Raw genomic sequence first — 18281 nt, forward strand, 5'->3', positions numbered from 1 at the left:
CATATGAGGGCGAGAACCGTCACAGTTTGAGGGGTACCCACAATTTCTGCAGGATACTCCAGGTCTACCACTACGTAGCCACGGTACGGATAGCTGCCGCTGGATTCACTTAAACCCCAAAGGGCCAAACCGGAGACAGGTTGAATGGGTATATCTGGCAAGAAATTTTTGGTACCAGGGCTCAAATATAATCGTCACCTGAGACCCACTGTCTAACAGGGCGGTGCAGGGTTTACCACTAACTTTCAACTTGACGAGACTAGGTGACCCAACCAAACCGTCAGGGATAGCTGTACTCTGCACAGACACTGCACTCTTCTTCACCCCACAGTTCACATCATCAGCTACAACATATCTTGTCTGTTGCTTGTCTTTTGACACTCTGAGGGCTTGAATCAGTCTCTTGATAACCTTAGCCTGGTTTTCAGAGTTTTGACACTTTCCTGCATAATGCCCACTCTCCCCACAACGGTAACAGAAATTCTCCTCTGCAACCATTGGTGGTCCACGGGGAGAATGGGAGTCATATTTTGAAGCTTCTACTTTTGAGACTGCAGCCGCAGTCTCTTGGTTAGTTGCCTTATAGGTGAACTTTGTTTGTAGCTGCTTCATTTCCTTTCTCAATGCCTTTAGCTCAGAGTCAGGACCAGGCTCACTGTGCAGAGATGCATTGAAAGGCGTTTTCTCAACATGTTCTAGCATGCCCTGATCTGGCCTAGTCACCACAGCAGCTACTAGGGCCTTGAGCTCTTTTAGTTCTGCCTTTAAGCCCTGGATTTCAGCCTGTTTAGTATCAATCTCTGGCTTCACATGAACATTTCGCACAGCGGGGTTGAGCCTTTTCCTTGAGGCCTCATACTCCTCTTCTGTCCTCAACTCTTTCAACAGCTGAAGAAAGGTTGGCGGCCTGTCTCTCCTCTCTCTTAGACGGAGATTGACCAACATCAAGTCAGATGCTACAGCACCTCTCAACAGCTGCTCTAAGCGTACTTGATCTACTCTGTCCAGCAGGCCACCACCTTTCCTTATCACTTTATCTAATGACTGCTCAAGACGCCTCAGGAAGTCGGAGGGCTTTTCACCTGATTGCTCCTGCATTAAGCGAAACGCAAAGTACAGATCATCTCCAGACTCTGCTGTCCCGAACACATGCTCAACTGCCTCAAGGCACTGTTCAGGGCTAACATCCGGATTGCCGGCTTTGGCTGCTTTGACTATTTCCAGCGCAGGACCTTTTAGGCTCTCCAATAGTCTACGCCTTTTCTCCTTAACAGAACAGTCACACTCCTCGACCATAACCTGTGCTTGCTCTAGCCAGTGTTCAAACTGCTCTTCACCTGCTGGAGTGGGCAGGGTTCCAGAGAAAACACGTAAGCGGCGATAGCTTCCATTATCAAAAGTAGGCTTTGTCTTATCGAGCAAATCACTAAGTGCACGCACAATGGACTCAGTTTGGCTACTGGGGGAAACTGGATTAGGGGAAATGCTCTGGGGTTTCTCACCTGTCCTTTTCTCAGCCTGCTGTGCTCCGGCTAACAACTCACTGGAGTTATCTACAGGTGCATGTAGGGCTCCACCTACTATGACAATAGGCCACGCCTCATTACCATCAGTAGGCATCACTTCAGCAGGAACATTTTCCCTATTTAACTCCTCACGACACTCACACAGGATCATATACCGGTTGCGCCTCATGTTGTAATTCCTACCTCGGACACGAACACGGCCCAGACATTTAACTGTGTGCAGGGTCTCTTCAATTTGAGTGACTTCCACATAATCTCGAATGAGAACCATAAGGGCATGAGCCTCATCCAATATTTCTCCACGGCACCAGCCCTTCAGCTCTGACACAAGCTCAGCTTGACTTTCCATTCTCAAATATTTGTCAAAAACAAAAGAAAACAAAATGTATACTGCAGCTTTAATTTCACAAATTAACTGGTCCTGGTTATCTTGAAACCCAAACTAATCCCAGCGGGGCCTCCATTTTATGTAGCCCTTTTACCCCTATAATAAAGAGGGCAGGGCCCTAGGTTCTTCTATCAATCTTAAATTATTAGTTTTGAATTCCTATATTTTGTAACCATATAACAAGAGCATCCTTAATGAATATTAAACACTAAACATACACAATATCAACACTACACGTATTAGTAAGCAGCCAACAAAAAGGTAAGTAGTAAAACGTTTACTTATTTTAGAACAAAATATAAATGCATGTGCATGTCACAGATACCATATCACAATATCACAATACAGGCTATAAGTAATAATAACATTTCTAAACTAAGCCGGCATAATATATAAAAGAAAACAAAAGAAAACAATCCTGTACAAAAAGAAAACCCTGTTGCAGGCCTGTTGATTTTAGTAGTCCTCTTCGCTCCTCCGAGCCAACGGGAACACGGTAGGCTACTCACACGTCCAGGTGAACGGCAACGGGCGTCCTTGAATGTCCGTGGAAAGGCCAGTATCGGGAAAGTCTGCGAACGTCTGTCGAAAGGACAAAGACGCTCCTCACTGGCTTGTCGCTTGATTCCTCTTCGCCAGAGGAAGGTGAACCAACTCTCGTGGTCACACTCACTATCTGGTGCGGCGGTCCACGGGAAAATCCCTTCGTAGTAGAGTCGCTAGCTGCGCTAGTTAGCAGGCCACTACTGTTCAGCTCCTTGCGTTAATTAACTGACCGGGTCGTTAATGTGGACTGGTCCGGTGGAGCTTTTTAGTAAAGTTCGTATTGAACTTTATCTTGCATCTTCAGAGTTGCTGATATGTCATCAACAGACGGTACTCCAACGAAAAACATCTAACGAACGTCTTTCCTCCATTCTCCCCAACTCCAGCACGTCTTCTCCCCTCTCCCTTCCCGCCTTCACCACATTCACCCACAAACACCTCATGGCGCCCCCTCCTGGCTGGATGGCCATATCACAGTTCAATTAAGCAAAGGATATATACAACATTTACAATACATCAAATAACATCTACAAAGTTTGCAACCATTACACAAACGTCAAAAAATATTATGAAAAATAATACTCGTATATAATGTTTTCTTGGGGGGGGCTTGGATAGAGGTGTTGCTGCGCTGTCTCTACAGAGACAAGCGATATCATCATGAGTAGTTCTACCTGGAGAGAAAGTGAAATCAGCGAGCTGCTGATCATGTGAGAGAAAGATATGCAGCCGCATTAAACAAAGACCTTGAAAGATGGTGCGATCTACGAGAGAGACGCAGAGGAACTGTCCTTACAAGGCTTTTGTCGGGATAAAAAACAAGTTGTCAGCAAAATAGCCTAAAGACTATGTTGGCGTGTTTGCACTTGTAAATAGTTAATTGCTTTGTAGCCTACACCTGTGAACTCATTCTTGCATTGGTCTTCATTCATAAAAAAAAATAAAAACATTTGGGAGTAGCGTATGCAATTTATTCTAAAGCGGTCTAGACTCCGTGCGCAGCCCCGCCTTCTCCAGTGAACCAAGAAAGCCCGCGCCGTGACAAACAGGGGATTTGACCCCCTCGGTTTTATACAGGAAACAAGATAAGACGGCGAAATCACCGGGCGTGCCAAGCTGCGACCGAACCGGCTTGCCAGTGTAAAAAGGCCTGTACATAATCCTGCCCAACAATATGGGCAGGATCTAGACCAAGCTCTCCTAATCAGGTCAGCAATAGCTGTGTGTCAATACCCAGCCTCTGCGTTTGAATGATAATGAATTAATGCAATGTTGGATTTTGAATGTCTACACCAAAGATTGAGAGTAAATGAAACCTTATGCGGAAACAGATCGGCTCTCTTTGCTGCGCAAAGCATGTTTCAGAAATCAGCACATTAAGATAAATGTAGTTGTCACACAAGCTAATTTAGATTTTTGTAATATGGAATGGGCCTCGTTTCCCGATAATGATGGATCTACGCTCGTACAATCATCATGGATCTTGCGAACCATCGTAAATTTCTGTGGAGGGTTTCCCGAAACTCATGAAGGCGCGTTCACCGCACTAACGACGTTTGTTGGATTGTAACTGTCCATTGACACAGTTCTGAAATGGGCTTCTGTAGGAGGAGGGGACGCAGGAATGTCGCAGGAAAATGGGGTTAAAAAGGGTTAAAATATCTCCCCATCAAGGCCATCTGCATAGTAGCCTACGAAAAGAATAGAGTGCAATAATATGAATGCTAAAGATATTAAAACACAATTGATTAGGCCTAGACCGATATATGCTAGGCCTATACCAGTCCTAAGACTGAACACACTGTGCGCACATTTTTTCACGGCATTTTCCCCCCTGAAATGATTCCATATTACAAAAATCAAAAATAGCTTGTGTGACAACTACATTTATCTTAATGTACTGATTTCTGAAACATGCTTTGCGCAGCACGGTTTCATTGATTGGCGCGCACTCTCTAGTGTAGAATCTTTGGTGTAACCATTAAAAATGCAACATTCCATTAATTCATTATTATTCAAACGGCATTGACACACGGCTATTGCTGACCCGATTAGGAGAGCTTGGTCTAGATCCTGCCCATCTGGTTGGGCAGGATGATGTATAGGCCTTTTTACACTGCCATGCCGGTTCGGTCGCAGCTTGGCACGCCCGGCGATTTCACTGTCCTATCTCAAGTTTCCTGTGTAAAACCGAGGGGGTCAAATCCCCCGTTCGTCATGGCGCAGGCTTTCTTGGTTCACTGGACAAGGCGGGCTGCGCACGGAGTCTAGACCTATTTTAGGCTCTTCTTCTAAAATCATTTGCATAGGCTACTCCCGAAAAAAAAAATATATGATTGAAGACACCCGCATGCAAGAATGAGTTCACGTCAGAGTGTTGGCTACAAACGCGATTAACTATTTACAAGTGCAAAAACGCCAACAGATTCTTTATTTTGCTGACCACCTGTTTTTTATGCCGACAAAAGCCTCGTAAGGAAAGTTCCTCTGCGTTTCTCTCGTAGATCGCACCATCTTTCAAGGTCTTTGTTTAATGCAACTGCATAACCTTCTCTCACATGATCAGCAGCTCGCGGATTTCACTTTCTCTCCAGTTAGAACTGTTCATGATGATATCGCTGCATTGTCTCTGTAGAGACAGCGCAGCAACACCTCTATCCAACACCTCTGAGTATTGGATAGAGGTGTTGTCCTCCCGGACCCTCTGTGTGTACGGTCCGGGGGGGGAAATTGGGGTGCTAGCTCAAGCAGGCAATTTATGTCAGGCAATGTAAACGCGCGGACCGTGACGCGAAAAAGGCGTGCATACGACGGCATATTTGGCAATGTTAAAACGCCTTATTATGGTGCTGGTAATGTAAGCGAGAAAGCGCGCGGCGTACAGGCACGCATCGCAGCACAGTTTCCCGCAGCAGTCTCCGTTTACTGCAAAAACCACGCTCTCAACTTGGTTATGGTGCACTCCACTAAGGTCAGGGATGTTTGTAGCTGTCTAGACACGGTCCGATAAATAGGTGAACTTCATCACAGGCTCACCGAAGCGCCTACAGTGCTTTATGGCAAACAATCGCAACAAAAAACGCCTGAAGAAATTCTCTGACACCCGCTGGTCTCAGCATGATTCGGGTAGCCTACAGTATGTCATCTGTCATTGATCAATACAAGTTTATCAACGATTTTAACCACGATGGTTGAAATAAAATCAGAGGGAGACAGCAAGTGCAGCTCGAAAGCGACCTCCCACACAAGAGCAATGGAATCATTTGATTTTTATTATATGCCTTGTGACGTGGCGTTTGATCGGTACATTTCGACTGCGCATGTATTTTTGAGATTTTAAATTTCTGCAATAAATTATGTTGTTGTTGACATCTAACATGTCTCTGTCTTTGCTGTATAAATCAGTAGTCTATGAGTAATATATCCACTGTTTTGGGGATATAAAACGCATCCAATACACGGAATGACCGCTGGTGACGTCACTGGGGCTATAGTAGGCTAACGATGCTACTAGCGCTCTACGAGTGCCCCTGGGAACATTCAAACCACCAGACTGCCACTTACTCTTTTTACCTATCCTACAGCTTATTACTTATTCTTATTTAGTTTTTATCGCATTTCATTTCATGCTTAATTCATAGAACATTAATTGTTGTACTTTTTATTGTATTATTAATATATCCAGCGATTTTTTTCTTCTCGTATCTCAGAATCGTCCTTCCTTTATAATACGAGTCAAGCATTTCACACAACACACACACACAAAGCTACGTAGGACTTCACACAACACATGTAGCTACGCAAGACTCTACACAGACACGTAGCTCAGAGGACAAAGCCAGGATTACAGCGGGCTGTGTGATTGTGATGTACTAATCTGGGTCAGGGGCAGATGTGGAATCTGTTACGGTCTCTTCAAGGGACCCATCTAGGGGTCATTCTATTGGACTTTTAAGAGACCAGCATGTCCAACCATTCTGAAGTGAAACGTGACAGAGTTTAGTTGGCGGTATCATCAGTGGAGTTTTTTGACGGTGGAGAAATCATAGGGGGTTAATCAGAGGTGGAGGCATGGGAGGTGGAGGTATCAGGAGAATGTATGGGAGGTAGGGGTAGAGGAGGAGGTATGGGAGGTGGAGGAATGAGAGGTGGAGGTTTCAGAGGAGGAGGAGGTGGAGGAATCATGTGGAAGTGGAGGAATGAAAGGGTGAGTCATCAGATGTGATCTGTGGACAGAGAGGTTCCTGCTCTTTCGTTCTGCTGCTGCTCTTTGTTTCTATAATGGTGTGTGTGTGTGTGTGGGGGGGGGGGGGGTCGTGGTGTTAGCCTGTAGGGGTCAGGGGTCATGAGGCAATGGAGACCTCTTTCAGATGCTTCTTTGGGGTCACCGGGGGAGGATGGCTCACAGAGGTTGGTGTGCATGAGTGTGCATGTGTATGTTTGTCTCTGCAGCAGGAGCAGCACAGTGTTGGGTGGTGTTGAAAAATAAAGGGGTTCCCCTCCCCCGCCTTCTGCTGCTGTTCTCTGGAGGAAAGGAGAGACATTTATGTTGTGTGGTTGAGAAGACAACGATGGTTAATAGGTTCTGCCGGTCTGGTTCCCCGTCCGGAACGCCAGACGATTGAGCCCACAAGGCGACACCCTAAGCACATCATATATAATATCATAACATATACTTTATAATTCATTCTGCCTGTTGCATTGTCGCTGTTTGTGGGGCATTCATTTTCAACAACGTCCCAACTTGCATGAGGTTAACCCAGGTTGTACTATAGTGTCACTGGGTGACAGTGGGGGCGTGGGTCACAATATGAAGAAGCTGTGCCAGACTGACACACCAGATCATGAGCACCACACGTTGGCCAACGTCTATGCTCCATCTCTGGAGAGTTGCCTGAGCTACGAGCTGCTTACCTCTGGGCTATGCAGCTGTTTTCTCTGTTCAGGTCACCATGGGCTTGCGCTAGCAGCTAATGTGTTAGAATAGAATAACACACTAGCTTTAAACTAGCGGTTTGTGCTGATGGTGTTTCACAGCTGTGTGTTTTATGGCAATTAGCGGCCATGGCCCCCCCCTCCTGTCCATCACTGTAGAATACCTCGCAAAGAGTCCTCTCAACCTGAAACACACACACATGAACACACTCACATGAACAGACACACACACAGGTACACACAGATGAACACACCCTTGAAAACAGACAGACACACACACACACACACACATGAACACACCCACACCCACACGCAGACAGACACACACACACATATACACACACACACACATCCCTAGCATGACTGATAACCATTAAAAAACGTGTTTCCATCTCTATAACCAGTAAAGTGATCCTTACTGAACCGTATTCTCCTCTCTACAGAAACACAATTGTGTTGTTGTGTCGTGTTACTGCACTCAGTGTGCTGTAGGGGGTGCTGTGGGGTGAACAGGTGGTTGTTGTAGAACAGAATGATAGATAGAGAATGTTAAAAAGGGCTCACTCGTTATTCTTTAGTTTCATACATATATATAGGGCTGTGTATTTTGCTGATTACATTTTTTTATTGTGATTAATTGCATTTTATTGGTGAGTTAACTCACGATTAATCATATATATATATACACATACATACATAGGTGTCGAGGGGACGCGTCCCCACCAGTTTTTTTCAAGATTAATTTTGTACCCACCACTTGTAAAAAAAGGAAAAGATTATTACACTGGTCTTCTCAATGCCGTGCAACACTAAGTTCACTTGCATGAGCTCTTCACAACTTCCGGTGGTGAATTATATTTGATAATTCAACGTTGCTAAGTATTATTAACCGCTGTCAAGGAATACAAAGGACTTTTTGCCTCTAATGACGTCATTGGTATCACTCCGCAAGTAGTCCGGTAACTTGTCAACCCCAGCGTCTTCGGTTGCTAAGCGACGTCAACGTCTTTTGCGGACTATTTCTCTGCTGATCAACACTACGTGGCTGGTAACAAAAACATTTTAAAAAGACACCATGTGAAGTTATTTTTTCGTTTTGGCAAGTAGCCGTGTAATAAGCGGGATAATTTATAGAACGTCGCCGGTCATTATCGAAAATAAGCCCCTTCAGGGCGAAGCAAGACACCTTCGCTGCACGTCGGTGTCCTGTTCGCCCTGTTCGTTGGGGCTTATTTTCCCGATAATGACCGGCGTTCTATATATTATCCCTTACTTATTACATGGCTCTTCTCAATGCTGTAGACTGCTCCATTCACTTGCATGGGCCTTCCCAACGTTCAGCTGTCAATTATTTTTGTTTATTACACGGCAAACTATTTCTCTGCTGATCAACACTACGAATGGTAACAAATACATTGGAAAAAGACACACTTAAGTTATATTTTCGTTTTGGCAAGTACCCATTACTAATAATACCAATACTCTTTGGCTGGGATGATGAGGCATCAGACAATCAAGTAATTTTAGCCTGAATACATAGGTAAAAAGCCCCAGAGCAGGTTGCTCGTACCATGGACAGTATCAGAACGATAACCTGTTGAACTAAATGGATGTGGTAGGCTACACCACGGGATGCATCTGCAGACCACTGCCACATAAATAAAGGTAAGACGCGATATTTATTACTTAAGATTTGCTGGTGCTGTGGCGAGGTCTTTTGTGTTTTTTGCACTCAAGTGGTCGGCTGTTTTAACTTGCAATTGATAATCGGTGGAGTCAGTCTCTTGTTGACACAAAGTGACTTTTGGTCATTCTTGCTTTGCTTGAATTCTGGAATAATTGTGGGGGGGAGTGCATGAGTTTTGAGTTTTCTGCCTCAATGTAGGCTAGATTGGATGGAATGTGTGTTGTGAATTGAGAACAGCCAGCTCATGATGTGATACAGCGTTCAGCTGTGCAACAAATATTTTTTTCTTTTTCAATCTTGACGAATTTTGTAGTGCTGTGTGTAGCCACACGTTTGCGCCTTCTGAACTTAAACAGGCAGTTAATTTCCTTTCCTAGCTCCTCTTGTTTATGTTGGTAGCTTAGTCATGTCATGTCACGTTGTCAACATTGGATACATGGAGCAGAACATAGTCGGTCATATGTCCGATGCTTTTTGGAAACGTTTTCTTCATAAAACGTGCCAGACAGATTTTGTATACATTTTATTCCTAAAATATTAGCTACATGGGTATGCCGTCTTTCAGAACCTTTCATTACCGGCACTAAAGAGAAAAAAAAGAGTGCATCCTTATTGTACCTAGCACTTCTGAAAATGCACTTCCGAATGCGTCTCTGTCCCCAGCACATTTCAAACCAAACTGACGCCCATGTACAGCGCCATAACTCTGAGAAGCCACCAGACCCCCGAAATGACAGACTGCCTGCCCAGAGGCCGAACAACCAGCCGGTATCCATTTATCATGGCTCTGACAAGCCAAGAACCAGCAGCCAGCCCACGTTTATGCGACTCTGCATCTTCTGTCAAAGCGTTGACCATTACCTTTCACAATGCCCTGAAATCACTAAACACACTCCTGACCAAGTGGAGAAATGGCTAACGGATGATAAGCGTTGCAGGAGGTGCGGTCGCACTAACCATGGGCCAGAAGCATGCACCTTGAAGAAACCCTGTGGGGAATGCAACAAGCTACATCTTGTGCTCGTTGCACAAGATGTAGCTTGTTGCACAAGATGCAGGTGCAAACCTCTTCCTCGTCAGCCCTCTGAACAGAGCAACACTCAACCACCCCCACCAGGGGAGACGAGTCTACCTGAAAGTAGTGCCCGTCCTAGTCAGGAACGGAAGAAAATCAATCAATACGTACGCGATCCTCGATGACGGTGCAGAGCGTACAATAATCCTGCCTGCTGCAGCTCAGCATCTCAATCTCAGGGGCAAGGAGGAGTCCTTAGCCTGGAGGACCATTCGCCATCGACGTCGCTCACCTTACTGGCTCATCTGTTGATTTCCACGTGTCATCATTGGCCCATCCGGGAGAGAGACACCTCATCAGAGGTGATTTTACAGCTAGCCGCCTAGCCCTGGCTGAACAGTCGTACCCTGTGACCGCCCTGCAGAAGTGCTACCGCCATCTTAGGGGGATTCCACTCCAGCCCTTCGATAAGGCACATCCACTTCTCCTTATCGGCGCAGATTATACCCGCCTTATTGCAGTCAAGGAACCTGTCAGGTTTGGCCCCAGCGGTGGACCTGCAGCAATCCATACACAACTCAGCTGGGCTCTCCAGGGACCAGATGGTCTCACACCCCGTCCAGTACTGACTCAACAATGTCTGTTAACATCCTTTGGGCCAAACAAAGAGGATCTCTACCAACATGTGAAACATCGCTGCAGCTCGATGTCCTCCCATTAAAATGTGAGAAGCCGATCTCACAATCAAGGCACAACCAAGAAGCCGTGAACATCTTGGAACCCCGGACCAAACGGCTCCAAGTCGGGGACACTCTTCGACATGCTTCACCACTGCTAGGCATCAAGGAAGCTCTATTGCTTAAGACCAGTAAAGACGCAGTCATGGCGAACATCCGTAGTACGGAAAGGCGACTGGCGAAGGACCCAGTCAAGGCTCAGATCTACCAAATTTAAATCCAGAAGCTCATTGAGGCATGCGTTGTCAAGCTAAACCCAGAGGAGCCAGGGGAGTTGAGGAGCAACATCTTCTGTGGCCTCACCACAACAAGTCCAGTACTGACCACACCTCACACTGCCCAGATTACATCCTGGGGAGACTTGGTCAAAGAAACACATCAGTCCTTGCACGGGGCGGCGGCACCTTATTCCACCTTACCTGGACCAGTTGAAGTCGAGGGTATTCTCAATGTGAAACCATTGGGGTACGTTTCATTGGACATAGCAAACCCTGACCTAGTAACACCAAGCACGTTGCTCATGGGGCGGTGGGATGCCTCCCTTCCGCAAGTAACCTATGATTCCAATCTCCTTACCAAGTGGCGCTGGCACCAGAACCAAATGGTGGCTGACCACTTCTGGTTACAGTTCGTTCGCCATTACATGCCAGCCCTTCAAGTGCGCCAGAAGTGCAAGAAACCTACCGAAAACCTGGCCAAGGACACGGTGGTGATGACAGCTGACCCTCAACTGCCGCACGCTCATTGGCCAGTCGGGAGGGTGGTCAAGCTGATAGCCAGTGCAGATGGCTGTATCAGATCAGCAGAGGTCAAAGTGAAGGACCGGATCTACCTACGCCCTCTGGCCCGTCTGGTCCACCGACCAGGTATTCCAGATGACAAGGTGCAAGAAGCAATGGTGACAACGTGGGGAATTCAACGGGTTCTCTGCATAATTGTTACACAATTCTGGCCTATTCTGAATTCCCCTATGTATTTGTCTGATTTGGTATTTCTGTCAGGCAGATAGTAATGCGCTCTTACCACTAGGTGGGGTCCTTTCCCATTTCATAAACATTGACGCGTAGTCGCTCTACACTAGTTCATTCTATAAGCTGTCGTTGCATAGAGCAAGTGTGCGTGTGCGTTCTTGACAAAGTGAGTTATTTGATATTCATGCTGATATTTATGTTTAAGAACAGTACAGTTCACCTGTATGTTACTATTGGGTTAATAAGTTCAACCTTAATTGTCGTTTAACTGTATTGCGCAACTTAAAAGCACATTTACGTCGCAGCCCCGATCTCATTCGCATCACAGCCTTTTCACATGTGCTCACTCGGAGCATTGAGCATTGCAATAATTTATTCCTGTACTTCACTGTTGTTACCAGTTGATTCATGTACTGATATTTGGTTGTATTTCGGTCACATTGCAGATACCACACACATTTGTGATTCTTAAACCTGTTTGAATCTGAAACTTCATAAAGACCCATAAAATCAATCTCTGCCTACGCTACTCCTTACAAGAGTCCTGCTGTGGATCGAGCAATCCACCTAATCTCAAATATCATCCGCAAACTTCCTTCAATTCTCAACATTTATATTGTGGTAACCCGGCACGGTGAGTGAACAAGCTCCTCCCAAACAGGACACAACTTCGCTGGGCAAAAACCAAAAAGGCACGTTTTATTACAAAATCCAACAAAGTCTCTCACTGAAAAAACACAAAGAACGGAAAACCTGGGAGGAATCGATGGTCATATCCCGGTCTCTCTTTGCCCGAGCCACATGGCTAAGAGAGCCCTGAATGAGTGGAGAAGCAGGCTATTTAAGCCCTGCTTCTCCACCTGTTCCTCAAGTGCTCTGCATGTCCTTAATTGGCCCGGGCCAGGTTGCAACACTCCTCCACCCTTTGTTGAAGCCTCGGGTGGCCTTTCGGAGGAGCAGCGGTCCGGCGCGTAGTATGGCTGCTTCTGCTGCCGGCGTGGCTCGTTTCGCGGCGTTGTCTGTCGCGGCCTCGTCCCTCGCGGCCTCGTCTCCCGCGGCCTCGTCACCCGCGGCCTTGTCTCCCGTGGCCTCGTCTCCCGCGGCGTCGTCTCTGGCTGCGTCGTCTCTGGCTGCGTCGTCTCCGGCTGCCTCATGGTCTGGTTTGAGGTTCGCCAAGGGATCACGTTACCTCGTGTCGCGGCTGCTGGTTGGCGTTCACTCAAAAAATGGTCCGTAGCGCTGTCGAGTTGCCTGCATTCTCCACCATATGTGGTAACCCGGCACGGTGAGCGAACAACCTCCTCCCGAACAGGACACGACTTCGCTGGGCAAAAACCAAAAAGGCACGTTTTATTACAAAATCAAACAAAGTCTTTCACTGAAAAAACACAAAGAACGGAAAACCTGGGAGGAATCGACGGTCGTATCCCGGTCTCTCCTTGCCCGAGCCACATGGCTAAGAGAGCCCTGAATGAGTGGAGAAGCAGGCTATTTAAGCCCTGCTTCTCCACCTGTTCCTCAGGTGCTCTGCATGTCCTTTATTGGCCAGGGCCGGGTTGCCACAATATATATATATATATATATATATATATATATATATATATATATATATATATATATGGGCGTCAGTTTGGTTTGTAATGTGCTGGGGACAGAGACGCATTCGGAAGTGCACTTTCAGAAGTGCTGGGTACAATGAGGATGCTCTGTTTTTTCTCTCTTTAGTGCCAGTATCAAAAGGTTCTGAAAGACGGCATACCCATGTAGCTTATTACTTAGGAATAAAATGTATACAAAATCTGTCTGGCACGTTTTATGAAGAAAACGTTTCCAAAAAGCATCGGACATATGACCCACTATGTTCTGCTCCATGTATCCAATGATGACAACGTAACATGACGTGGCTAAGCTACCAACATAAACAAGAGGAGCTAGGAAAGGTAATTAAATGCGTGGTTAAGTTCAGAAGGGGCAAACGTGTGGCTACACACAGCACTACAAAAGTCGTCAAGATTGAAAAAGAAAAAAATATTTGTTGCACAGCTGAACGCTGTATCACATCATGAGCTGGCTGTTCTCAATTCACAACACGCATTCCATCCAATCTAGCCTACATCAGGAATTCTGACCAAAACTCATGTACTCCCCCCCCAGAATTATTCCAGAATTCAAGCAAAGCAAGAATGACCAAAAGTCCCTTTGTGTCAACAAGAGACTGACTCCACCGACTATCAATTGCAAGTTAAAACAGCCGACCACTTGAATGCTATGTTTCCATTGTGTGAGCCGTGTAATAAACAAAAATAATTGACAGCTGAACGCTGGGAAGGCCCATGCAAGTGAATGGAGCAGTCTACAGCATTGAGAAGAGCCGTGTAATAAGTAAGAGATAATGTATAGAATACGGCTACTTGCCAAAACGAAAAAATAACTTCACATGGTGTGTCTTTTTACAAGTTATTTGTTACCAGCATTCGTAGTCTTGATCAGCAGAGAAATAGTCTGCCAAAGATGTTGACGTCGCTTAGCAACCGAAGACGCTAGGGCTGACAAGTTACCGGACTACTTGCGGAGGGATACCAAAGACGTCATTAGAGGCAAAAAGTCCTTTGTTTTCCTTGACAGCGGTCAATTGTACTTAGCAACAGTGAATTATCAAATATAATTCACCACCGGAAGTTTTGAAGAGCCCATGAAAGTAAACGGAGCGTTCCACGGCATTGAGAAGACCCGTGTAATAATCCATAATAATTCAACTCAAGTTGTTTTTTTGTGGTGGGTACAAAAGGAATCTTGATGAAAACTGGTGGGGACGCGTCTCCAGCGGAATCGACGCCTATGGCGCTGTACCAATTTGGACGACAGCCGTTGGGCTTCGGCTTTGACCTTAAGCCACTCTGAAAGGTCACATAGGTTATAAGGGTTAAGGCTGTCTGTTTGGAGCCTACACTGCACCTGCAGGTGTTCGATGAAGCTGTCCCTGGAGTACTTCGGGAGCTTATTCAGAAGCCGATCTGCATGACTTGTGGACATCAGTTCTGTGCCGTTGGGGCCTTCGAGAGACATCAGCATACCTACTAGGAGGTTCACGCTGAGGGCAAAGGTCTGCAACGCCTTTGAATCGCCAGCCCTGACATCTGGGGTGTTCAGGATAGCCGCAATTTCGCTCTGCTCCAGCTGGTGTGGTTGGCCATATTGCCGCTGCAGGGTATTCATAGCTACGACTGCTATAAGGCTGGGGGTGATGACAACATGACTGTGCTATCAGTTTAGCCTCGTCTAGCTTCAAGTGTTCCACTAGTACCCATATTTATAGTGCTCAGACAATTCGGCATGGGAATTTAAGAGGTAGTCCAAAGCAATTTTCAGATCTGTGAACTCTCTCGCTGTCGTTTACCAGGTTAGGGAAAGCTGGCACAGGCACTGGTTGCAATCGAGGGAGTTCATGATAGGCTGCAGGTGGCTGGGACATCCTAAGCATTAGCTGGAAAGCTGATGGCATCGTCGGTAGCAGCTGATAAGAAGGCAGTATAGACGAGACTGGAGGTGGGTAATGCCTGTGCTGGACAGGTTCTGCTGGTGGCATGTAGTAGGTTGGATGAGCCTCTGACTCTGGTGGAAGCTGATACATATGCTGTGCGGTCACAACAGGATACTGATACCCTGGCTGTGGTAGCACCACTGGAGCATATTGGTATATGTTCTGTGCTGGCACCACAGGAGGAAGCTGCTGCAGGTGCTGAGGGAGTGCAGTAGGGCCATACTGGTACACTTGCAGCGCCTGTTGCGCCTGGGGCGCAATCACCGGCTGTGGACCCTAGGACTGTGGAGCTGGGTGCTGGTACGCCGACAGTGGAGTCTCGGGTCGGTACACTGTCAGGGGAGTACTGGACTGGGTCTGGTAGACCGGCTCTGGAGCCCGGGTCTGGTAGACCGACCCTGGAGCCCGGGTCTGGTAGACCGGCTGTGGAGCAGCTGCAGGCATAGCTGGTGGATGAAAATACCTTGTCTGTGAAGGCCCAGCAGGTATCGCTGCAGGAGATTGGTACGCTGACTGTGAGGGTGCCACGGACATCTGCTGGTGGACTGGCTGTAAAGGAACGCCTGGTGGATTATATGGCGTCTGCGGAGATGCAGCTATGTAATGAGTCTGTTCATACCCCGAGTGAGCAGGTGTCACAGGCGGAGGCTGAGATGGAGGCTGATGGGCTAGTGGCTGCTGCATTGCCTTGGCTGGGATCCGTATTTGCTGATGGATGGAACCAGCTAGATGGGAGCTATTAGAGAGCTCGTGGAATGAGGCATGATGCAATACAGGTGAGCAGCTGCCAATAACTACTGAGCTACACTCTGAATGGCCGTAGTCATAATTCCCTGCTGCTGATTTGGAGCAGTTGTCTAGCTGGTCTCTAGATGTGGCAGGTTCGACCTGACCACTGTAAGCTGCCTGCAGCTGATATGTGTCTGTGCTCTTTATGTTCCCCTGCGCTCTATCAAGAGTGCTGAGGGGAATTTTGGATGCTTGAAGGTGTGATGGGAGCTGTCTTCTTCTTTCTTGTCCTGTGGAGATGCCATATGGGGCTGCTTCTCCCTCCTTCTCTGCCATTTTGTCGCTGTGGGTGAAGCTTTCCGGTTCGAAGGACTAATGTTGAGAATTGAAGGACATTTGCGGATGATATTTGAGATTAGGTGGATTGCTCGATCCACAGTGGGACTCGTTCAAGGAGTAGCGTAGGCAGAGATTGATTTTATGGGTCTTTATGAAGTTTCAGATGCAAATGTGTGTGGTATCTGCAGGCCTGCATTAACCTGCCATTGGGCCCTGGGGCTGAGAGGTTTCGTAGGCCCCCTGAGAGGGGATCGTACAATGGAGATGTGTAAATTGTCTTCCGACATTTTGCCAAACGAAAATTACGGTTGAACTTATTAACCCAATAGTAACATAAAGGTGAACTGTACTGTTCTTAAACATAAATATCAGCATAAATATAAAATAATAACTCACTTTGTCAAGAACGCACACGCACACTTGCTCTATGCAACGACAGCTGGTAGAAAGAACTAGAATATAACGCGACTACGCATCAATGTTTATGAAATGGGAAAGGACTCCACCTAGTGGTAAGAGTCGAGCGCATTACTATCTGCCTGACAGGATTACCAAATCAGACAAATACATAGGGGAATTCAGATAAATATATATCCCACAGCTTCATTTTTAGTTGAGATGCAGCTTTTCAGAAGGACTTCAAAATCCTTATTTTCTTAGTTTTTTTCTAAATTAATGTTATATTATTAGAAGACTTATCTATGGCTTTCTGTTCTTCTCTCTGTCTGTGGCTGTGCTCTGTGTGTATGTGTGTGTGTGTCTCTCTCTCTCTCTCTCTCTCTCTCTCTCTCTCCCTCTCTCCCTCTCTGACAGTGTTCTCGACTCTATTGTCTGGCTGCCTCTCAGTCACTGAGGAATGTGTGTGTGTTTTTAAAGAAGGTGCATTGAAGTGTGAGTTATAATGTGTGAGTGTGTGTGTGTGTGTGTGTGTGTGTGTGTTTGAGTTTGAGTTCATGTATGTGTCCGTGAGAATATCTGAGTTTTAATATGTTTGTGCGTATATATATATATATATATATATATATATATATTTTATACTTGTATATGTGTGTGTGCTTATACATGTATGCATCCTTGTGAGTGTGTGTGTTACTGTATATAAACATGTGTGTTATTGTGTGGAAGTGGGTCCCTATTTAATTAAACCTTGTTCCTAATAATCCAGCTAGATGCTAACAGCTAATCTGGTAGCGTGGCATAGGGGCGGGGCTCTGGTGTGTGTGTGTGTGTGTGTGTGTGTGTGGGGGGGGGGGGGGGGGGGGGATAAGGGGCGGGCTGGAGGGGTAGGGGCCGTTGTATGTGTGCGTAGGAAGGGGGGGGGGGGAATAAGGAGATGACCCGGCTGACACAAGGGGCTCAACGTGGTGCTGGGACGATAAGCTCCCTGAGTGTGTGTCTGTGTGTGTCTGTGTGTCTGTGTGTGTCTGTGTGTGTGTGTGCTTGGAGGGTGGGAGGGTCGTTTAAGGGCATAGTGACCAGCGATTGATTAGTGACTCAAGCTACACACTGGTCTAGCTCTTCTTAGGTGCTATAGCTTTTATAAATATAAAGGCTCATCAATTTGTTCACCAACATATCATCAAGCTTTTAAAATTAAAAAGGTTAATTAATATGTAGATAAATGTAAAGCTTTTATAAATATAAAAGATCTATTAATATTTAGATACACAAAGCTGTTATATAACAATGTTGACTCATGTAAACATACATAGTGCTGTTAGAAATGTAAAGGTTGATTTATCCAACACACACATGATCAGCATCAGGCTCTGTGTTCAACAGTAATACACTGTAGGAAACAGGAAATTAACAAATGTTGCAAAAAATGAAAAAAAAAAGAGAGAGAGAGAGAGAAAGAGAGGAGAGA

Source organism: Pollachius pollachius, assembly GCF_949987615.1.
Source record: "Pollachius pollachius genome assembly, chromosome: 1".
In the NCBI taxonomy this organism is placed as follows: Eukaryota; Metazoa; Chordata; class Actinopteri; order Gadiformes; family Gadidae; genus Pollachius; species Pollachius pollachius.